We start from the raw sequence: 17,782 nt of genomic DNA on the forward strand, positions 1-17,782 counted from the left end.
TGCTCTAATAATTGTTTTTGTCTTGTTTAAACAGCTCAGTTGTTTCTTCATACCTGTGGTCTATAGCTCATATTGCCTGGATTTGATAAACTGCGTATTTGTTCCCCAATTAACCTCTTGGTTAAATTGTAATTTTCAAATTCCACCTTATATCAGTGACTCAGAAAATGCTCTGGAGCAAAACGCATTCAGAAATGAAAATCTGGCTAAGCAATACTGTTTTCTTGGATAAGACAGGAGTAGTAAAATATTAGTGCTCCTCCTGCATGAGGAGTGAAAAGTCAAGATGATCTTAATGAATATTGTTGAATGTGTTCTCTTCTCTCATAACTCAGGGAGGCACTGTTGTATCAATAAAGCGCATAACCTAAAAATTGAAATGTACACAAGATTTAGGTTTCATTATGAACACTCATTTCTTTCCTTAGCTCTCCTTCCCTCACACTAATTCACTGAAAATACCAGTATTCAATGTCTTGTATGGATGTCTGAGTGAATTTATGCTGAGTATCTGTGTAAATAAACCAATTGTTAGACAGACAAAACATGTTCACAGACATTGCTTTGTGCTTTGGTAGTGCTTTTATTCCAACCTTCTCAGGTGATCTCCAGAGAAGAAAAACACAATTCCCAAAAGGGAATCCTCTGACTCTTCATTAAGTAGCGCACTTCAGGGTCATACATTTATTATTTTAAGAGGTGAGGGTTTGAGATTACAATCCAAATAGTATCAAAATGAAAAGATAAAAATTAAAATTTTCAAACCAAGGTTTTATGGGGGGTAAACATCCGTCACCCCGTATGTTACAACGTGGTCGTTAAAACAACTGCAATGTAACAACGCATACTATTACCCCGCAAATTGTTCAACGACTTGCGGAGGGGGAGAAGGTGTTGGATTTAAAATCCAACACCTTTCCTTCTGTCCGCACAGACTGGAGTTGGAATAGTAAATTATACTATTCCAACATCCAGTGACCCCCTCCGCAAGTCATTGTTACGACATGCAGGGTAATGGTATGCGTTGTTACAACGCGGTCGTTGTAACGACTGCGTTGTAACAACATGCAGGGTGAGGGAAAGCGGGGAAAAAGAGGCATATTTTATTATGAGTATAAAACGTTATGTGGTTTTGAAAGTACTTTATCCTGTATTATACAAAAGGCATACATACTTTGTCTAAAAGCAACCGTTAGAAAGAAAAATGTTGGATAAAAAAAATGTCCTAACTATTTACGGAGTCATTTAAAAATGGAACAGAGGTGAAAATCCTTCAGAGCTCCTCTGAACGCCACTATTGTTAGCACAGGACACGAAGATATTCTTGTCCCATCAGTCCTTGTAGTGGACAGAGGCCTGATGAGAACATCTTCAGAACTTGTTTCAGTGAATTTAGACCTCTATGCTACAGAGTCTTCGCATTGACTACATGCTCAATCTACATGTCAGACCTCCTAATCCAGCTACTGGGTCATGTCAAGGGGATATAGCTCTTGCTTTCAAAGGATCCTGTGCCTTCAGGATCACACACATGGCTGATATGCACACAATAGATATGCCACTCACGCTCTGGGAGCAAGTGAGCAGGTTCAACAGATTAAGGACTCCGCTTTGACTGTGAATCAATCAGTTGGATGGTTGCTCAGGCTCTCCAATCTTCACTCTAGCAAGGATCCACAATGGGGTGGGGGGGTGCATATAGGCTGTTTTCTCAAGACTTCTACAAGTGTTCACAAGGGAAATGTCTGTGGCCATATACAGAGGGGCAGAGGAAATGAAGCAACAATCCGGGTCCATGGTAGAGGTAAAAGGAAGACAGAGTTCATAGAATGTAATACATTTTTAAGACTTTGAGTAGGTGAATCTGACTTCATACTATTTGATATTGAAATCACTGCAAACCAGTTACTAATCATGTTTTCCAATACCTGTCAACTGTTAGACTGGGGTATTGTTTAGACATTGATTGTTTAAAAATGAGATTGCAAGGAGAAAAGGCAAAGTAAGGACATTCCTTATCTAACCTCTTTGCTTGGTATGCTAAGATATGAGTCTCGGATAGCTCTCCTGCTGGACTTGCAGTCAAATACCAGTATAACTGCTGTCACTTTTCGGATACTCTGTGTCCCCTTGATCCAGCGGCGTACCAACAACAGATACTCTACTACCATATACTCACCTGGGCCCATAAACGCACACAATTGAGTAAACCGCTGTAGTCCAAGTTTGTGGGGGTGATCACAAATCAAGATTAGTTGTTCACCATTCCTAACTAACCTTTCACTGATCAAAAAGTTCTTTCCTCTGGTCGATGGACCATTAGTTGAAGTAATTGATGGTTATAATGAAACTTAACTCTAAAACTTCTCTATAATATAACTTAAAGTAAATAACCACAGACTCAGATAAGTTGTAAGTCTTTATCTAAACTACTTGCATGTGAACCATTTCGAAAATACAGTGCAATCACAGTCACTCATAGGAAGAAAGATTCAAATCATCAATACATACTTCAAACTTGCAGTGACTTATGCTCAGAAAGGAGAGCACAGAGAGAAAAAAACACCTACAATTGCATGAAGTTATAGTTACCAAGGATGATGTGAAGACCAACCCCCTGGCCAAAGGGCTGATAACGGTCCCCCGGGATAATTCGGGAGACAAAGACTTCAGGACAGGATAGATGGCCTCTCAAACACCGACGATTGTGTCGCACCCCTCTCTGACACTCTCTTCCTCCTCGATTCTTCCGCGATCTTCTTTCTAACCCACTTAAATTAGGATAGATGGGTTTGCATTCGACTCTTCATCAGCATCTCTCGCTACTCCGACAGCACCCACGGCTCACAGCATCTCAGCATCGACGTCTCTCTAACTAACACTACCTCAGTTATACCTTTTGCTGTTCAATGTTCCACCCACTAAAGTTGCAATATCATAAAAATACAAAATCTAATTGGACAGGCAAGGGGGGAATGATCATCACGCCATGCTTATGTGTCATCTTAGTCTATCAACCCATTGTTCATAAATCCAACCCCATAATTTTTATTCATAAACTTTATTCTCACCCGTATTCACACTTCAATTGAAACAATTGTTTTGTTTGACATGTGAGTTCATTCATCCAGAGGTCTTCAGTGCTTGTTCCCAGGGTATGTAACTTTTGTGTCCTTTGACCTTATTCAAATGCATCCTCATTCTTCCGGCTCACTTTCAACAGGCATGCGCAGGAATCACGTGCTTTAGCAAACTCTAGACACACTCGAGAGGCCCAAATGTGCACTAATAGTCAAAAAGACAAATGTTGTTTTCAGAAATAAATGGTTTCACTGTATACCACCCATCTCTACTCTATTCCCCTTTAATCATTAATACTTTCCCTGTATTAGCATTAATAAAATAGCTTGTCTTTCTTTTAGCTAAGCAGGTGCCATGCACGCAAGTCTTTAAGACTCCATTTTAGTGCCTTCTGCTCATGCGCAAGAATTTACATCCAAGCGTTACTACGTCACATTGCGTAAATGCATTTGACTCCTGCTCAGTACAGATTTCCGAATATTTATCGTTAGTAAACACATATGCAAGCTTCTCTAACCTTAATTTTTATGTGTTGCGCATTAGTTTTACACAATATGTAATTAATAACATGTTAGGGAGTTAAATGAGAGGATTGCTTCCGAGCAAGTCTCTTTTCTATGAGTCCTTGCTCCATCAATCCCCTCTCTGATGGCCTTTTGAGCCATCAAAATGACCCATCCCAATCAGATGCCAATTTAGCATATCTCAGTTTCTTTTCCTCCCTTATCGTTCTTAATTTCATCTTTGTTTTTCAAATCTTTCATTCTTTTTTACAATTTTCCTTTTATTTCTTCATATTTTTCTTTCCCTTTCCATTCACTTCATATTTACTTCCTTTCCCTTTATTTCTGCAACATTGACACCATATCATTATTGCTAAAACTATCATTGTTATACCAACTAACGGGAAAACTATTTTACCTTTTCCTAAATCAGTAAACCACGTTTCTATTGATGAAATACTTTTTGTTAGTCTTTCCCATATACTGTCAACCTCCAGTGGTTTAAATTTTTCATGAAGTTTTGTCATGTTCTGTATATATCCCTTAATTTCCTTACTCTTGTCAGGAATGTAACTGCAACAATGTTGAACTTTCAGCATTTTACAGACTCTACCCTCTTTGTCAATAAGATATCAAGCGCAAGTCGGTTTTGTAAAATCATAAACCTAATCGCAACCATCTCTGTATAAATCATCAAACCCCCAGCAGTATCAGTCGAGAGACAATCAACTACTGTTGACAATTGACAGATTCTATGTGAATTTAGAATGACTCCCACTTTGGGTATCCATGCACCAAATATGTACCCTATTATTTCTGAAAAACTAGCTCTTTCTTTGTGTTAGTTCATTAGTGTTTTCTTTGCTTCCATTAATTCTTTTTACATGACATTTTCGGAAATGCTATTCCAAAGTAGCAACTTCCGTACCACCGTGCAGGCAATTTATAGTAAGCATTTTCCCACACACGTAAAACCCCCAGGAAATACTGGATCAGTTCCCCATTTTAGTCCCCAACCTCCCAAAATCAGGTAGTCATGTTCACATTCACTGGAACAAATAAATACGTTATTATAATCTGTCTTTAATCTATGGAGGCAGGTTTTCCCTTTCTTCACAAAGTCTAGGGACATCGCAGCATGAGCTTTGCCAGCTGTATAAATTCCCTCTTTCTCAGCCCATGGAGGTATGTGGGTTTTCTGTCCAGCAGCTTTTCTTTGGAAATCCTGTCTCCTTTCTTCAACTAAATTCACTTTCTCTTCTTCACGTAATGTGCATGTTAAGTTTTTTTTTTGTGGCCTTTACGATATCTATTGACATAATTGTTAAGAAAAATTCACCCATAAACTATGCGTCTGGACTACTAAGCACTGGATTCATATTCTTTCGAATAGGAATTTCTGAGAATACTACATCTAAATTTGAGTAATAATATTGAAGTTTTCCTGTTCTATAAAATAGACTTGTTAGTACACTACATGAAATACCATATGTTAAAGGTAAATGATGGTATGTAACTCCCTCTGACACTGAAGCTGGTAATTTCATACAAACGTAACGATCACTAATCTCCATCGTATCAACATACTAAAATAACTTTGAAGACATTTAAAGATGTGTCATTATCTGATACTGTGTGATGTAAATCTATTTCATCTGCTGCTTCTAATTCCACTCTATCTCCTTTCATGTTGGCTGTTCTCGCATTAGTATCTGTATCATTCTCTTTGTCTGTTATCATAAGATAAGGAACTGCTACTTTTAGAAATAGCCATACTGTAACCACTAATCAAATGCTACATATGCAAGCTCTACAACATCTTCGTTTAAAGCTTTGTGTTTGGTCGCTCAGTAACCTTGTTTTTAGCCATTTTAGTCTAAGAAGATTCCTCTTTTCTTTTCTTCGCTTATATATTCAAACTCGTTTTTCAAGGAGGCCTCACTTTCCCTTCATCAATCTGTGCAGTATTTGCTTCTTCTGTCTCTTCATTCAAATCCAAATTTTCAAATTCTTCTAAGATCACATAGGTCCACTCAGGACCCTTAAACTTATTATTTAGAATTCTCAGTCATGGACTTCTTTGAGTGTTTTTCACAATTGATTGTTTAGACTGAGTTTGACTAGTAACTTCATTTACTTGTTCTGGTCTTTCATTTGTTTTCCTCCGATAGTATCTCCGTCTATTCACTCCACCTGGCCAGTTATCACCTTTTCTCACCCTTTTGACTTGTACTGCACTTTCACCTTCACTGTCTTTTTCTAAAGTCCTTTTATTTTCAGGGTGTCTAGGCATTATCCATTCTTCTTCTTCTTCTGAGTCACTCTCTTCCTGTTCAGGTCTTCTTATTGTAGCTTCATCTGCCTGAACTTGTACTTTATCTTTCTGTTCCTGTTTTGGTCTTATTTCACATTGAACTTCTGCCCAAACATGTTTTTTTTCTCCTAACTGGTCCTGTTCAGGTCGTACTACAATTTGTTCTTTTGCTGCCTGATCGTGTTCTTCTATTTCTGTCTCACCCTGCTCAGGTCTTTTGGTGGATCTGATTACCTGAGTATGTTCTTCTTTACCTGTCTGGTCCTGCTCAGGGTCTCGAGTAACTCTCTTCGCTTCCTGTGCATGTTCTTCTACACCTATCTGATCCTTGCTACTTTCCTTTCTTTCTAATCTTGTTCTGCTTCTTGTTTGAATAACAACCTCAGGTATGTCACCACTGGTATCCAACCCTCCTGACTTGTACTCGGTTGTTCCTCGTCTATCAATTCAGGATCTATCACTCTAGATTCTTCGACTTCACAACCTTAAGCTGTTTCAACTGATTCACTCAGTCCTTCTTCACTAGGATCTGGTACCATTTTGGTAAGACTGGCATGAATCCAATTGGGTAAACCTGCACACTTCACTGCTGTTATAGTAACCAGTATGACTTGATGTGGTTCATCCCACCTGGTTGCTAGGCACGACTTTCTGGCATGTTTCTTCACTACCACCCAATCTCCAGGATTCAAATCATGCGCCTGTGCTGGCTGCATGGCAACTGCGTCTTCTCCAACCTGATGAGACAGAACGCACTAGGTCAGCCAACCCTTTACAATAGTCCAATACCAGATCATCAGTTCTATTTAGCAATTTATGTCCAGGAATAAATGCTGGTCTCACTGCCCTTCCCATGAGTATCTCATGGGGACTCAATCCTGTTTTCCTGTCAGGAATATTTCGGAGCCCCATTAAACACAAGAGGCAATGCGTCTGGCCAACTGAACGATGTGGATGCACACACTTTACTTAGCCTCGATTTGATTGTGCCATTTAATTGCTCAACCACGCCAGAAGCCTCGGGACGGTATGCACTGTGCAGTTTTTGTTCAATTTTGAATGCTTCACAGATTAATAGAATTATTTCATTATTAAAATGAGGTTCTCTATCTGATTCCAAGGTGACTGGGAAACCAAAACAAGGAATCCATTCCCTCAACAGTAACTTAGCAACTGTGAGACTGTCGTTTCTTTTAGTGGGTTATGCCCCCACCCATCGTGAAAACAAACACACTATGACAAGGATGTACTTGATTCCGTTGCTTGGTGGTAACTCTATGAAATCAAGCTGTAGTCTTGTGAATGGTACTTCTGCTTTTCCAATTTTTCCCGAACTAACCCCTGTCTTCCTGCCTGGGTTCTGCTGTTGACAAATTAAGCATCTCTGGCAAAGACTCTCTGCGACTAGCCTAAACCTTGGATTGTACCAATTTTGTCTAAATAGCCTGAACAATGCATTCCTACCTACATGTGTGTCTCTATGATACATTCTTGCCATTTGAGAAAGTAGGCAGTCTGGCATGACTGGCCTGCCATCAGTGTATACCCAACATCATCTGCTGTCCTTCTTTCACAACCTGATCTTATCCAGTTTTCCTTTTCACTTACCTCAACTTCATCCTGCAATTGTCTCACCTCATCCCAAGTTTCTAAAACTGAGAATAACATAAGTTGGCAGCTGATTTCATTTGTTTCAATTTTTCTGTTCAAAGCCATATTATTTCTCGCACAATATTGAGCAATCTGGTCAGCATATCGGTTACCTGCCGCCACATAGTCATTTCCTGACTGGTGAGCAGCATGCTTGACCACTGCTATTTCTTTCGGTGATTGTATTGCTTCCAACAATTCTTTCACATTTTTTACCATTTCTGATGCATCCACAGCCACAGCCAGCCAAAGTCATGCACAACCCCGAAACCATATTGACTGTCCGTAAATATGGTTATTCTCCAATTTTTTCCCAATTTTGCATGCCTTTGTTAAGGCCACCAATTTGGCTACTTGTGCAGACTTGACTCCCGGTAAACAGGATGCTTCAACAACTCCAGATATTTTGCATACTGCATATGCTGCATCAAGTCCTCCTTCCTCTGTTCTCATGCAAGAGCCATCTACATATAGTTCATGATCTGGCTTTTTCAGAGGTTCTTCCTTTATGTCAGGACGGTGCTTGGTACACATTTCAGTCACATCCAAGCAATCCTGATCCACTTCATCTTTCACTTCTTCACAACGTGAGTCTGGCAATAATGTGTCAGGATTCACCATTGTACATCTAATTAATGTCACATTTTCTGCTCCAAGAATCACTCTTTCATACTTCGTCATCCGACTAGGGGTAAGATGCTGTGCTCGAGTTCTTGTTAAAAGAATTTCGACTGAATGTGGGACATAAACTTTAACTGGATGTCCCATCGCAATTGACTCACTTTGCTCCAGACTCCTACTACTAAAGTACTGCCTTTACTGCCTAAAAGCTACTGCTTTTAGGCAGCCAGGTAAAGCTGAAGCTACAGGATGCAAAGTAGCAGAAAAATATGCTACTGTATGTCGGCTTAATCGATGCCTCTGGGTCAAGACTGAAAGCGCACAAATCTCTCACTCGCAACAGAACAGCACAAATTCTTTCATATAATCCGGCATACCTAAAGCAGGGGCCTCACACCAACAATTTCGCAATTTCACAAATGCTTCCACATAGTCATCGTTCCAGACAATTGGATCCTTCGCTCTTTTTCGTGTCATCAATGGCTTTGCCAGCAGGGAAAACCCAACAGTCCACTGCTGACAGTACCCAACCACTCCGAGAAACATTCTTATTTTCCTTTGCGTCTGTGGTAACTGCATTTGCTTGAATATCTTCATTCTTTAAGGTTTCACCTTTCTCACTCCTCTTTATATTTTTTGGCCTAAATATCTAACTTCTGTTCGACAAAATTGCAATTTTTCTAGAGACATCTTGTGTCCTCCGTCAGCCAAATGATTTAGTGATGCAATTGAATCAGTAACACAATCTTCTCTTGATTTTGATGCCACTAGTAAATCATCGATGTATTGTACCAGGACTGAATTTCTTGGCAGAACTAATTTCTCCAGACACTTTTTCAAAGTTTGATTAAAAATTGAGAGACTTTCTGTATACCCTTGAGGAACTCTGCACCATCCCAAGATACGGCCTTCGAATTTAAAGGCAAAAAGATACTGGCTGTATGGGTGCAAAGGAATAGAGAAAAAGGCTTGGCATAAATCAATTACTGTAAACCAGCCTGCATTCCAGGGTATCTGATAAAGAATCACTGCTGGATTTGGCACTATGGGACACCAAGGCACTACAATTTTATTGATCTTTCTTAAATCCTGCGCTATCTTGTATTTTCCGCTAGGTTTTTTAAGTCCCGTTATAGGCGAATTACAAGGACTACTCATTATTTCTTTTAAAATGCCTTGTCTAATCATTTGGTCAATTTCTGAAGCAACTCCTGCTTTCACCTCTTGCATCGTTTTGTATTGTCGGGTGTTGGGATAAACTGCACCCTCTTTCACTGTCGCCTTCACTGGATCTACATTTGACATTAACCAAATTTCTTTTCCTGTAAAATCCCATACTTCTGAGTTCACTGTTCTTAGTTCTTCTGGTAAATCATTTACTGTCATCAAAGAATACATTGAATCTACTTCAGTGCCTTGTTTAGCTAGCATGATTTTATATACAATATCTTCATTAAGGGTTTGAAAAGCAACACTATTCCATGTGCAGTAGATTGTGCAATTCCTTTTGCACAACAGATCCCTTCCTAATAGAATTACTGGACTAAAATCACAAACTACGAATCTGTGCATGTCTTTAAAATTTTCAATGTGCACTTCCATTTGTTCTGTAATTGGGGTTCTAATTTGTTGATTAGAAACTCCGACAACTTGGATTGAATCTCCCGAGAGGCGTAGGTTTGGGATGTCTGCTGCTCTCACAGTAGAACAGGTAGCACCAGTATCCAATTGAAAAGTGATATCATTACCTTCCACTTTCCCACCAACAAATGGACCTGACTGATCTATGGACAAGGATGCGCCAAGTACGCACTCTTCTTCCTCCCCCCCCCTCCCCGCCCCCCTCAGGCACCGTCATTGCAAACCAATAAATTAATCCTCATTATTCTGTAAGAGATATTGTGAAACCACAGAATTTTTCTTACCACTTCCTCCGGCATCCGCACTGTACTTTGGCTGGTTCACAAACTTTGGCATGGGAGCTTGTGGCACCTGACACTATGGATTAACTACCTGCTGCGGCTGATTTAGAAGTACTTCATTCTGCGTCTGTGGATTTAAATTTTGGTTTGGCCCGTTATTATTCTGAACACTCTTACACTCGTTCTTCCAATGTCCAAGCTTTCCGCACGCATGACAAGTAAACGTCGTCTTCATCCTCTCTATTCATTCGTCCTCTTAATTTACCACCATTCGCCGCATGATCACTCTGATTCTGTTTCATCTGACTATCAGTTTGACCCTTCAACTTAATTTCCTCTTCTTCTGCCAATTTCACTTGCGCCCACATTTTCTCTTTTAGCTTTTTTTTTATTTGTATTTTTTTTATTTTTTTGTCCTCATTCTCAACCCATTTAGGTATGCCCAAACTGATGAAGAAGAGAGAATTCCACCGTCTCAGTACACTGGATCTGCGGGCTTGTACCTAGAAAAGGCACAGCCTGCCGGTGTTTTCTCAATCAAACAAATCTGGAAACAATACCCACTCGGGAGGCCCTTAACTCAGCTTAAAATGCCGGAACATCTCAATGATACCCTTAAGCAAGGTAAGGGTATACCAGAGAAAGAGGGCTGTGTAAACCTTGGACTGGGGGGCGGGGAGAAAATAAAACCCTAGTACCATTTCAAAAGCTTCCAGAAGTCTCGCTTTTGTTTCCTGCCCTTGAGAGATCCAACCTGGAAACCCTCAATAGAGATGACTGCCAGTCTTGATATGTAGGTGGTAAAGGGTCTTTTCATTTCATGCAGATCTCTCTCCTAGCGAGTAGAATGGCGTAGAATAGGAGTTTCTTAGATGGGCCTTCCAGATTTGTTGCTAGGCCAAAAATAAGCATTGGTAAATTAATAACAATGAGTGTCCCTAATGACCTTGAAAGCATTTTGCCCACTCCTTCCCAAAAATCTGCAAGGACAGGGCAGTTCAAGAACATATGAGTATCCGATGCTGCGACTTCCCCACATCTCGCACAGCAAACTGGTGGACCATTTGAGAATTTTGTTAGCCTCTGAGGTGAAAAGTAGGCTCTATGAATTGTGAAGAGGTGGTTCCTGCGGAGCAAAGCTGGTTTTACGATGTCCCACAGCATTTTGCAAGAATTTAACCATATTGACTGGAGATCTTGCTGTGGGATGCAGCTCTCCCAGAGTGAAGTTGGCAATTGAAATACACCGTCCACCTCTTCCATAATACACCAATACCAAAAAGCAACTTCTTTCTTTACTGGAGATTTCTGTATAATCAAATGCTCAAATTGATTGCCACTACCCGTTAGATGTTTATTTCGGGAAGCTTCAACTGAGGTAGCCCAACTAGTTAGGTGCAGATATTTAAATCTGGAAAGAGATGTACCTACTTTCTCCCTGAGGACCTCCCAGGAGACTAATGTACAGTCCACAAAGATCTCCCCACCTCTCAATTCCAGCCGTCCTCAGGGCCAGAGATGGACTGTCTAACAGACATTCTGGAGTCCCTGGAGAGTCACAGATTGGAGCAAGACTAGAGAAATATCCCAACTTCAGCGAAACCCTCAGCTTGACCCACATTCTTAACAGCCCCTGTAGTACCTTCAACCTAAATATTTTTTAAAGAACTTAGGGTCGCCGTATTTAAAGAAGAAGTCGTCCAACCCAGTCAGCCTCAAAACGAAAAAAGAAACAATGATACAAACACGCACCCTTTTTTTTTTTTTTTTTTTTTTTATAAAACTACGAAGAAAAAGGCTTTAACAAAGAGAAGGAGAACGTTTTTTGTTTTGGTCTTTTCCACTTGCAACACCCCACCCTGTTTCTCCCAAGTGCCCCTATCTCTACCCTTATCACCTGTGACCCAGCAACCCCCCACACCCTCCCTGAAAACCCCAGCCCCAAGAATCTGGACCTTGTCCAGTATTCGGCACCTGGCCGTATGTGACCCTAAACTACATAATTATGCGTGCAATACCTATATTAATTGTCATTAAGATATCTGAAGTAATTAAAGTGTCTAAAGCATCAGCTCTTGCTTAAATCTTTCAAGAGTTCGTCCGCTGCCACAACTGTCCTCACATTGTGCATCTTGTTGTTAAACATTATCTTTAAAGCTGCGGGAAATTTCAGTTGAGCCACTGCGCCCAATTTCCTAAAATAGTCTAGTCTTCTACCCAGCTCCCACTGCCTTTCGAGAGTTGTTCTAGACAAGTCCGAGAACAGCGGGCTGAATGTAAAACCCGGATCCAAGCCCACACATCGGTAAGGAAGCAGTTTGCAATCCAAAAGAAACTCAGCTCCGAGTTTGAACAAAGCAGGGCAGGGAAAAAAACTTTACAGACCGAACAAGTTTTCCATCTTGAAGACGCCCCCGGGATCACTAAGGTTTCACTAGGCTTTCCGCAAGTAAGCCGGCATTAGGTTACCATATCGTCAAAAGAAAAGCTCAAACGCAGGGTTCCACATACGGGAAAGGTGCCGCGGCCGCTCAACTCGTGGCCACCATGTTCTCCAATGAAGCAGTTTTTTTTCCTCTCTTTTAGCTTTCTATGCCTCTCCTCAATATCGTCCCCACAATATTTTGCGTATTTCAAAATGTAATCTATCGGTTTTCCCTGCCAGCACAACATGTGCTGCTGAATCATCTGACTAATATCTGGTTTCAGACCATACACAAACCAATACACAAAATACCCCATATCTTTATCACCAATGTTCTCAAAACCACTATACTGCTTAAACACCTGCAGCAATACAGACTCATTTGGTTCTTGAGTTCTATCTATCTTTACCCAATCCGTTTCTTTTGTTGGAATTTTCCCTTTCGGAAAGTAATCACTTGATGATATTTCTTCATCACTTCATCTGAGGGTGCCCCTGTTATTGAGTACCTCGGATATTCCTCGCTTCGCCAATCCACTGTAATTTTATACTCCGTCCATAAATCAGTAGGATCCTCTATGTCAAACAAACCATCCAGATCCTGTAGCAAAACCTTCTCAACTTTCACAAATCTTTCAACTTGTTTGTACTGCAACTGCTTTCTCGCTTAATCTGGGGAAATCGTTCGTAAATGACAAAATATCCTGTTCGCTTCATGGAACATGAACATATCCACCACCGGGTACCTCTCTCACGGCACACAATCTTTCTACCCTTTCTGATTCTTTCAACAAGTATGCAGAGGATGCTTCCTTTGCCTGTGCTTCCTCCTTTCTTGTCCACCTCGTCTTCCACTTGTCACTGTCTCCCCATTTTTGTAAAATATTCATCAATTCCTTTACCTGTAGTTTCTTACCGGACACATTCATATTTTCTAAATCTTTATCCGTAAACTCCACTCGCTATGGTTTCTGTAACACTTTCGATCTCCCTATATCTATTCCCATTTCTGAAGCAAGTTCTGTCAATTTCTCATTAAACAATTTCACATTTCTAGTTATACTCTACATACAAACAACAACTCTTCCTCATTGTAATGGTTTAATCTTTCTATTCCCACATTTCCAGCTATCATCTCTTCCAATTCTACTTTCAGTTTGTAAACATCTAAAATCTTTGGGGGTGAGCTTTGTTTTTCTATTCCCTGTGCCCATCTTTCCAAATCTTCTGTAGTTACCGTTGTTGAACTTCTGGTTCCTGAGGGTACTACAGACCTTTTCTCTTTTGAACTACTGTGTGTAACTCTTTTTGGGGTTTAACTTACCGATTCTCTTATCGGTAGATCCATTAATGAAATGTCTGAGTCACACTCATTGGCTTGGTCATCGGATATTACTACCTCCTTTCTAAGATTACACAAAGGAGTTGTTACAGCTTGGGGTCTTGGACAACGTACTTTATCTCCACACATAACGGAATAAAAGGACCTATAGTCACTGGTACTGTCAATGCTTCAGGTTTTAAATTCAATTGGCCTTTTTTCTGTATTAATTCTTCTCTGTTCCTACTTAATGCTTCCTTTTCTTTGTCTTGAAGCACCCTATTGACTGATGTATCATGTAAAATTTGTGGATTTAAGGGCGTTCCCATCATTGGTGCACTGGGTCCTAATTGGTACGGTGGAGGGTTTAGTTAAAATGTCCTCCCAATAATTCATCATCTGACTCACCATATCCTGTCACATTCATAGGTTTAGTTTTTTCTGTACACTTATTCCCTGACTGTTCCTCAGCCATCAACACTGGGTATAAACCTTCTGATACCATTGCTCTTCTCCATTGCTTCATCTGACCGTCACGTGACTCACGTAAATATCGAGGAAAAGGTCCCATATATCTCCCACTCCTGTTTCTCTCGCGTTCTAATGACTCAGTCTCCCATTCTTCTAAAGCCTCATACTGCGTTAACCTAGGTCTTGGATCCAAATCATTCATCCGCATCCTCAAATTCTGAAGAATTCTCCCATTAAATGTACCATTTTCAGGGAAAGCTAGAACACCATCACCTTTCGTATATTCTATCCAATTATACATCCATACACAAGTATGATATCCTCTTTCCATCATCATAAATGAAGCAGGTGTTTTTGGTGGCAAAATAGGAATTCCCTCTTTAGTCAACACAGGCTTATCTTTCTTTAAGAAATTCGTAATTTTCTTTATAAATGACATTTTTCTCCTTTCTCCATACATTCTAGATACTCAATGTAAAACAATAATCCGCAAACCCTCGCTTTTCTGTCCGGGCAACTCGCACCAACTGGCAAATCAGAATCAAACATACAAATTTCCGTCGACCAATCCTAAAGCAGCTTTTATTCAATCACCCAATCTGACTCCAGCTCACGCTCATGGTCTGCTCCTTACTACTAACCCCTCCTTTACAATCTGCTTCTGTCTCACGCCCGCTGTTTGAACAAATCCCAGCGCGGCTCTCCCTGTCAGTGCGACGCCGGCAACTGACCCACCCTCCACAAGGTAATACAAAAACTTACTACTTAATACTTTTCATTAAATTCTTTGTTAATAGCAACATAAAAACATTCGCTACTCTGCCTGTTCCACTAAACAATGGATCGATATCCGACTTGTTCTGGAGTCTCAGAATTGCCCCTCTTTCTTTGCGAGTAAAACCTCTGTTTACCCTTCATTCAAGAGAACCTGTTACTCCTTCAGTGTTACCCTTACTAGGTGATCTAAGACCAAAGTTTCACCAGCGAACCTTTTTGCTACCATTCACACGACTTTTATACAAAATAGTCCCTAATTTAACACTGCTAGCCCTGCATAGCTTCTTAGTGCTATTCCAACAGACGAGTAACCTCACTGCAGTGTGGCTTCTGTCACGACCCGATAATCATTCCCCAGGAAATTTCCAGACAACATAAAACAAGACACTAACTCTTTTTGTTAAACATAAATCAGTAATTAATAATCAATACTCGTCACCGACTAGTCAATAATAACCATAGCTCTGCTACCAGAAAACTGATCCAGCGGCATACCAACAGATATTCTACTACCATATATTCACCTGGGCCCTTAAACCCACATAATTGACTAAACCGCTAGAGTCAAAGTTTGTGGGGGTGATCACAAATCAAGATTAGTTATTCACCATTCCTAACTAACCTTTCACTGATCAAAAAGTTATTTCCTCTGGTCGATGGACCATTAGTTGAACTAATTGATGGTGATTATGAAACTTCTCTAACTTAAAGTAAATAACCACAAACTCGGATACGTTGTAAGTCTTTATCTAAATTACTTGCATGTGAACCATTTCGAAAATACAGTGCAATCCCTGTCACTCATAGGAAGGAAGATTCAATTAATCAAATCATCAACACATACTTCAAACTTGCAATGACTTATTCTCAGAAAGGAGAGGACAGAGAAAAGAACACCTACAATTGCATGAAGTTATAGTTACGAAGGATGATGTGAAGACCAACCCCCTGGCCAAAGGGTGGTAAGGGTCCCCCGGGATAGTTCAGGAGACAGACTTCAGGACAGGAAAAATGACCTCTCGAGCACCGACGATTGCGTCGCATCCCTCTCTGACACACTATTCCTCCTCGAGATTCTTCTGTGATCTTCTTTCTAACACACTTAAATTAGGATAGATGGGTTTGCATTCGATTCTTCATCAGCATCTCTCGCTAATCTGACGGCACCCACGGCTCACAGCATCTCAGCATCGACGTCTCTCTAACTAAAACTACCTCCGGTATACCTTTTTGCTCTAAAGTTGCAATATCGTAAAAATACGAAATCTAATTGGACAGGCAAGGGGGAATGATTTTCACACCATTCTTATGTGTCATCTTAGTCTATCAACCCATTGTTCATAAATCCAACCCCTTAATTTTTATTCATAAACTTTATTCCCACCCGTATTCACACTTCAATTGAAACAATTGTTTTATTTGACATGTGAGTTCATTCATTCAGAGGTCTTCAGTGCTTGTTCACAGCGTATGTAACTTTTGTGTCCTTGGACCGTATTCAAATGCATCGTCATTCTTCCGGCTCACTTTCAACAGGCATGCGCAGGAATCGCGTGCTTTAGCAAACTCTGGACACACACGATCGGCCCAAATACGCACTAATAAAGTCAAAAAGACAAATGTTATTTTCAGAAAAAATGGTTTCACTTTATACCACCCATCCGTCTCTATTCTCCTTTGATTATTAATACTTTCCATGCATTAGCATAATAGCTTGTCTTTGTTTTAGCTAAGCAGGTGCTATGCACGCAAGTCTTTAAGACTACATTTTAGTGCCTTCTGCTCATGCACAAGATTTCCCTCCATGTGTTACTACGTCACATTGCGTAGATGCAGTTGACGCATGCGCAGTAAAGATTTCCCTGTTGAAGCAGTTTTATTAGTTTATCTGAATAGTTATCGTTAGTAAACACCTATGCAAGCTTCTCTAACCCTCATTGTTATGTGTTGCGCATTAGTTTTATACAATACGTAATTAATAACGTGTTAAGGAGTTGTATGAGAGTATTGCTTCCGAGCAAGTCTCTTTTCTACGAGTCCTTGCTCCATCACCCCCTAGAATACAACAGAGCATGAAGTAAATGGAGGAGTTTAAGTGGTAGAAATGTTACTTGTAGTCCTGAAATGATGCATTTGATTATGCTGGTTGCTGAATAAGGTGCTCCGATTTCGCTTTACTCTTTATTTATTTCTCCAACTCACTGAAATCACTACACTGGAGTCATAATGAACATTTTGGGCAGTATCACAAGACTCACCCTCCAAAGGGACTGGCTGTTTTGGGATTTCGATGATAGAAAGCCAGAGTACAGTCACATTGGACAATATCCATACAGAAGCACACCTGTTGACAGAGCTTGAAATCTCAATGTATAGAAAGTAAAGAGTGTCACAGATATGGGCAGAGAAGAGTCATTGTGCTTTTACCAGACAAGGACTCTCAAACCGGCCCTGCTGCTAATTTAAGTTGTAGCAAGCACACACAAAAGAAAGCATCCTTGGTGGTGTAGAGCCTTGAGCGGAGGAAGAATCGTGCTATTCCACACTTTACATTTTAACTGACCTACCTGTTTCTGCTCGTGCAGTGCTCCGTACAGTAGACTAATTTCATCAGGCCTCTGAAGTCTTTTATTGTTAATCAAATAGGTAATTGTAGAGGAACCAGCCTAAAGTAGTAACAGCCCACCAATCAGCAGG

The 17,782-nt window shown here is 40.3% G+C and overlaps 1 protein-coding gene across 2 annotated transcripts in view; it reads left to right on the forward strand.

Annotated features, from left to right (window-relative positions):
• The window catches only part of HACE1 (HECT domain and ankyrin repeat containing E3 ubiquitin protein ligase 1), a 339,965-nt gene that overhangs the window by 73,844 nt on the left and 248,339 nt on the right, over nucleotides 1-17,782 (forward strand). The window lies entirely within an intron of this gene.

The sequence above is a fragment of the Triturus cristatus genome, chromosome 6, assembly GCF_964204655.1.
Source record: "Triturus cristatus chromosome 6, aTriCri1.1, whole genome shotgun sequence".
Taxonomy (NCBI): domain Eukaryota; kingdom Metazoa; phylum Chordata; class Amphibia; order Caudata; family Salamandridae; genus Triturus; species Triturus cristatus.